This window comes from Echinococcus granulosus, assembly GCF_000524195.1.
Source record: "Echinococcus granulosus chromosome Unknown EG_S00012, whole genome shotgun sequence".
NCBI classification, from domain to species: domain Eukaryota; kingdom Metazoa; phylum Platyhelminthes; class Cestoda; order Cyclophyllidea; family Taeniidae; genus Echinococcus; species Echinococcus granulosus.
Window position 1 is genome coordinate 192,116 of NW_020170392.1, and position 6,549 is coordinate 198,664.

Here is a 6,549-nt window from a genome sequence, read left to right on the forward strand (position 1 = left end):
GTGGTTAGTATGTCGGATCTTATTCAAGTACTGTAGAAATGTCTTATTATTTTCACCACATCAAGTCCCAGCTCTTAATTGCGAAAGACATTCCAATGCGTTTGAAATCGCAAATATAGGAATGACGAGCTGCACTGACAAGCAGTTCAGTTCAATCACAGGTCTTAATCTCGACACCGCTGTGGGGAACTAATTGAACTCTTGGTAATATTTTCGGGCTGAAGTAGACGCATACCTCATTATGACGAAATACCCTCGCATTATTTCGCATCTGTAGCATATAAACTTCGTAAGTTAATTACAGCATCTGTAACTTTTCTTTCTTGAAGGTTTTAAGCGTCGATGCTGGGAATAATCATGTCACCAAAGATTGACTTTGGTTATGAGGAATCCCAGCTGCTATGCAAACTCAGGTGGAGACAGCTTTCAATGTATGGTGGTATGGGCCAAAAAATACGTCATATCAGGTCTTATCCGCGCCTCCAAATTCCTTCAAGCACCATGTGATCGTGTAAAGTTCACAAGGCGCAATTCTCGAGAAAGGTTTTGACTTCAAAACAGCAGCGTTGTGAACGTCGTATTTAGCACGTGTGGTTCACCAATTCCCTCAGTGCCACCACGAAATAGGCTCTGCCATCAGACCTTTGAAGTGTAATGGCGAGTCTCTCCGAATGTATCACAAATAACGTATTACGGGTGCTAAACCGCATACTTTTGCTCAATAAGCTCAACAAATCGCAGGCAATCTGCACCCTTTTTTGTTGCAAACTTGTTAAGACTATGAGGAGTTTGGATACAAAATAAAAAAAAAAACGTACGATAAAGTGAATGAAATCCATTTCAGACATCAGGGTGAACAAGAGGAAGACCGCTAGAGTCAGTGGCGAAGGCGGGAACCTGAAGTGCATTATTAGCCCGAGGAAGGGGTATGGAAACACAGCTTTAAGTGACGACCATCAGGCCCCTCTGGCTGCATCCACGCGCCTACATTTGCATCGCGCACTCCGTGCGGTGCAGGGGTGAGTCAACAATCGCTGCTGCCATTGTTTGTGTATGCGTACCCGAACAAGCGAAATGGAGCTGCTCCACTTCGGCTGTAGCAGACGGCTGTCTGCCCTCGTCACTCAGAAGTGCAGCGACTAGGTCACTAATTCAACAAACACTTAGGATTTCATCAAACGTAAAGCATGCTATACAATCGACTTTTGACAGGTGGATATTCCTTCTCCCTTTAGTTCTGTCTCAGCTTTATCAACCGGAGGCTGTAGACCTTGTGTTTAATCTTCCACATAAAACGCCAATTTTTCTACTGAGATTCAATTTAACTGAATGAGATCAGATAATGGAGATCCCAAGGCTTCACGAAATAGGGGTATAGGGATTGTCTTCAAGATTCCCTATTGGGGTAGTCTCTTCCATTCAGTGGAACTAAGTATGCACGAATTGTTTCAGCAAACATAGTAAAATAAGGCTCTTTTCCTTCCCTAAAATGTACATTCAAGAACAGGACAGTTTTAGTTTTTATAACGGCGTTACTCATCAGGATGGTCAAGTCTTTCCCGTTATTCCGTATTTCACGGAATATTTTTTACTAGTCAAGGAGATAACATCAACGATACGGTAACAGTAACGAAACCAGATCTCATGCACTGATGATGTTTGGTGTTGTGGTGCTCCAAAATCCTTGGTCACAGCAGACTGTCAAGTCCAGGCTTCGAATGAATAGCATTGGTGAAAGCTCGCATGCTGAGGCGGAGCTAGGAGACCTCGTAGTTGCACGCCTCCTCTAAAGACATTTGGCGCTCAGTGTCATTGAGACGACAGAAGACGGTGGCGATGGAGAGGATTGGGAGGGTGGGGGTCACTAGGCAGGTCTCGAGGAGGAGTTTCATAGAGGCCAGTCGGTGCCCATGCTGTTCGTCAAAATTCACCCCTAGGCAGCGCCAGTCCAAGAGATGATCACTGGCTCGCAGATTTCCACGAAGCAGGAGGACCGCTTTGAGGAGGCGAAATTTCTCAATGCGTAGCCTTTGGTGACTTTTGTATTAGGCGTGGAGCATAAAAAAATATGTTTGCTGGATGGATCTTTGCATGAATAAATCTGATAAATAAATATTCTATTCAGGTTTTGGAAAATTCGAATGAACACAATGCGTCTTTTATTTGACCCCTTTGTGATAAAAGACTGCCCACCCGCAACGATGAAAATCAAAGTAGATAAGTCTTCAGCAAATTAATCCCATCGGACAGCCATTTTTCGTCGTGTTATTTTATCCTTTTCTTGTGCAAAATAATGGGAACGCGTACGGTGGGGTGCTTCCCCTCTCCCTCCCTCCCTCTTGCATACGAATCACCGCCCGCAGCAAAAGCATGCAATTCTACTGTTAGTGATAGACATGGGGGCAGAAAATAATGTCCGCAACACACACGAACGGTATCTCAACAGAGATCTTACTGTAGGAGAGGTGTGGGGTGAAATCAAAAGGGGGGGTACTTCCGACAGGAGAAAGGAGAAACAGGTATTACGTGTTCTTCCACGCTGATTACATGAGGTATTATGAACATAAAGCGGTGATTTGTAGTGATCAAGGCTGCCCTTTCCAAGGGTGCTTAATCAGTGGAGGTGTTTACTGGTCACGAGAAGAACCGCCCGCAATTTGCTTCTGCGCTGCGGACATGTACCAGTGCAGTCACGTGGAATCAGTAGGGGTTCAATAAATCACACATGTCCATGTAAACCATTCCTTAAAGCGAACCAGCACATAAAGGAGTCGCATGTTATGTTGAGATTAAATTACATTTAGGGGTAAAGTAATAATACCCACCACTAACATGAATGATTGTGATCATATACTGGTGTCGCCTTTTCAGAAATCTCTGTTCTCCACGAGGGCAGGTATGCTGTTTGGCTGATGTGTTTGTGGATGGACATGAACAATTTACTCTGGATCGGTGATACTCCCACTGTTCTGGTTCACCAACTCGCCCTCGACGACTGGCTTCTCCGTTTTCTTTGGACGTTGGATGGAAGTAGACTATTGCCCCGTATTTTGTCCATTTTAGAGGTCCGTGTTGCGGTTTGCTTGTGTACTCCACGTATCATGGTACGTATGTGTATGGAGGGTGAACCACAAAACCACGGTAAAATTTCCCCATTGGACTTTGCTTTGAAGCAAGTCATCGATTTTGCCTTCATTAATGGGACTTTAATAACTTGGAAGATTAATGACCCAATAAATTCGCTTAATAGCCCACCAAGGGAAATGATGATTTATGTAGCTCAGATACATCCTGGTGAAGCTGTTACACCGATTTCCGTCTCTGCATTTCCAAACGTGGGTTAAGTTTAGACTTATAAATACACCTTTTGTACTTTAAGGTGAATCGAAGGCCTGAGAATGTATTTTCTCTCTCAGCCATAGATCTAAGTACCGAAATACAGCATTTTTGGTGAATACAAAGGGGAAATTGCAAAATAGGCAGCACTGTGTTACCTAGGGGTACTCAGTGATGGGATTGTGCCTCTTTTTTCCAGATCTCGTTGCAATATTATCCCCTTTATATAAAATAGTCGCAAATAAAACTCATCCAAATTTTTTTTCTTTTCCTCTCGAGGAGCGAAATAACACCTGTTTTCTCCGTCCTAGGTGTTTATCCTCGTAGGTGCATCTTCGACTGTTTTTAAGGTGCTATTTAAATAAAGACGAAGTCTGCTACCGTAAATCTGTCTACACAGTCATCACCATAAATAGCGCCAAACTCAAGGAGGCCTAAATTTATGGATGGAACAAGTTAAACGAGCATTTGCTTTGATTTGATCTTAAATCTCACCGCAAGTTAATGCTTATTTGCGTCCTTAAGACGGCAGTGAAATAAGGCATTAAAAGAAAGCAGAAATCACGCGATCCCAACAAGGCGAGGTTGGTGTCTACTAGAGTCAAGACTGCAAAATATCAAAAACATTTTGTATGGCGGGTTTGTCCACATACCTGAATTGGTCAAGGTAATAATTTGATTGTTCAACTCTCGGTTTCGGTGATGAGCCACTTAGGGGCTCCGCCAGCGGCCCCCAAGGCCTTCTGTAGGTCTGCGCTGCATATCCTGCCCGAGTATTAGATCTTCTCTCGTCTCCAGGGAAGACATGTGGAGCCACAGTCATAGCTATTTATCCAACGGAGTCCGTACTGGAATCCCCAATTTGGCAACGGTTTTAATTAGGTAATTTGAATTCGATAGTGATCCTTATTCAAGCAAATTTGAAAGCAAAAGGCATAGCCTTACAACTATCTTGAAGTACCAGGGGAACTGTTCGTTATTCACCAACATGTCTCATCACCTGCAAAAGTAAGCATTCAATTCCAGTGACTATGATGACCAGGGCATTGGGGTGAATCACAGACCCTAAGTTTAGTAGCTTAGCTTCAAACGTGTTCCTTGGGCTATAAAACAGCCTCTTAATATGACACACTCTCACGCTTTGTGGGTCAGAGTTTAATGTTTTAAACGTTTATTCATCGCACAAAACCGAGACTCTTTAAACATAAATAAAGTAGATGGATAAGCTGACTAGGGATGTAGATCACCAGTCTAGGCAGTTGAAGCTTTAGCTTGGCAATAGACCTGCCTTTGGACACCCATTCGATTAATTTCTTCAATAATTAAGTCCTATACATCCAATCATTATATTAGACTGAAACTGTGCTGAAATAAGTACGAAAGTAGATATTTTTGTGTCATGTACTGCAAAATAGGTGAAGAATTTTGATTACTCTGACTAATCAAAGTTTCAGGAACTACACAAAGGAGAGAAATAGAAAAGGCCTGCATCTGTAAGGTTACTCTGTGAGGGATAAAAGCTGGAGTTGCGGGTTTGAATATGACATCAAGAGAGCTGGATGATCACGATCAAGTGCTAGTAGGCCCGCGTATACAGCCCGAGCAGCTATGGGACCGCCGCAGGTGTTCGCTGCTCCGTCCGTTTCAGAGGGCATCCACGAGCTACAATTTGCCCCACAGAGCCACTGTCGAAGGACCTCATCGATGCAGCATTCACCAAAAGTGCAGTCACATGCAAAAATAGGTGTATTTTAACGTCGAAACCTTCTGCACGGATGTTTTTTTTGTGCTTTTTATGCGCACTTCAAGTGCGTAAAAGTGAAGTGTTTTGGTCGTCGATTTACTACCTTAAAGTTATTCCGGTTAAGTATAAATAGTTGTGTGAAACGACTCAATTTAGTTTATCCACCGCCATAATTACGGTCCGCGAATTGCCAAGAAGCGTTTATCGTCGAAGTAATTCGCGGAAGTGACTCGTCTAAAAGGAAGATTTAGCTGCAAAAGACCACGTTCAGATTTTGACATATCAGTAATCGAGGCTGCAATTGCCCCCATACGAGGAGTATCTTACATCACTCAGTATCTTAAACTCAAAGCATCTGTTTGAGTCACGATTTTGTGCAATAAATTATCCTAAATTGATGAAAATCTGGCGGCACATATATGTGACACTAGTAGCGAACACGTTAAGTGTAATTGCCATATGAAAGTCATTCAAATTACGTATAAACGCGTTTAAAATAAAAATTATGCAATTTTAAAGGCGATTACACATTCATAGGTGAAGTAGCGAGCACAAATTGAGGAGAGTATTGCTTTAAAACTGTGTGAATCTCTCCAGCATGAGGGTCTTAGGCATACCATAGACTGTGTACATCACACCATATAAACATCAGTGTCGACTGGAAGGTAAAATCGTTGTTTAATGACCTTCTGAACTTCCTTTTGTGAACTTATATAAGCGCCATTGTAGCTCAAAGCTGTGTTCAGCTTCTACATGGAGGAAGCATTCAGTCTAATGCGTTCGCCGCAAGGCCTGCAACCAACCTTTTGTGATCAATTGAACCCTGTCCGCAATGCCGCAGTTACAGTGACTCATGCGCTTGTCTCAAAAAGTGATTAGCTCTGTGTTGCTTGCTTGGGCGCTAGAGACGAATGTTTGAAGGAATGGGAGGTATGCATAATATCGCCCAAGAGTGCCTTCTCACGCCTGCGCCCATAACAAACTATGCATAAATTTCGTTGCAAGTTGCCAGATCCACTTAGCTACTGCTGTAGAGCCCTAGGACTTCCCTAAGTAAGAAAGAAGGCATAGTAGTCGGGCAGAATATGTATTGTCGACACAGAGAAGAGACCGGAGGTAGTGGAATTGGCCGGAGGTCTGGCAGCCCAGTTAAGGTGCAATAGTGGAGACCCTAAGTGGCCCTGTTACCAAAGTCGAGAGTTAAACAAACAATTCAAATATTATAGCCCAAATGCACATTTAAAAACGAGAGACTGGGATCACGAGTGTTGCATTAATTTGCTCCCTCTTTAACTTACAGTTAATTATTTAGTTATTTCAACATCACCAAAAGATGAGACAATGTGTTTCAACCTAAAAAGAATTGAGTTAAAAAACGTGTCCACAAGATAAAACAAGTGTCTTGTGAAGAGTCAACACGTTCGTTGTCAAGGTCTCGCATATGCGTGTCACAAATATGTGCCATGTTA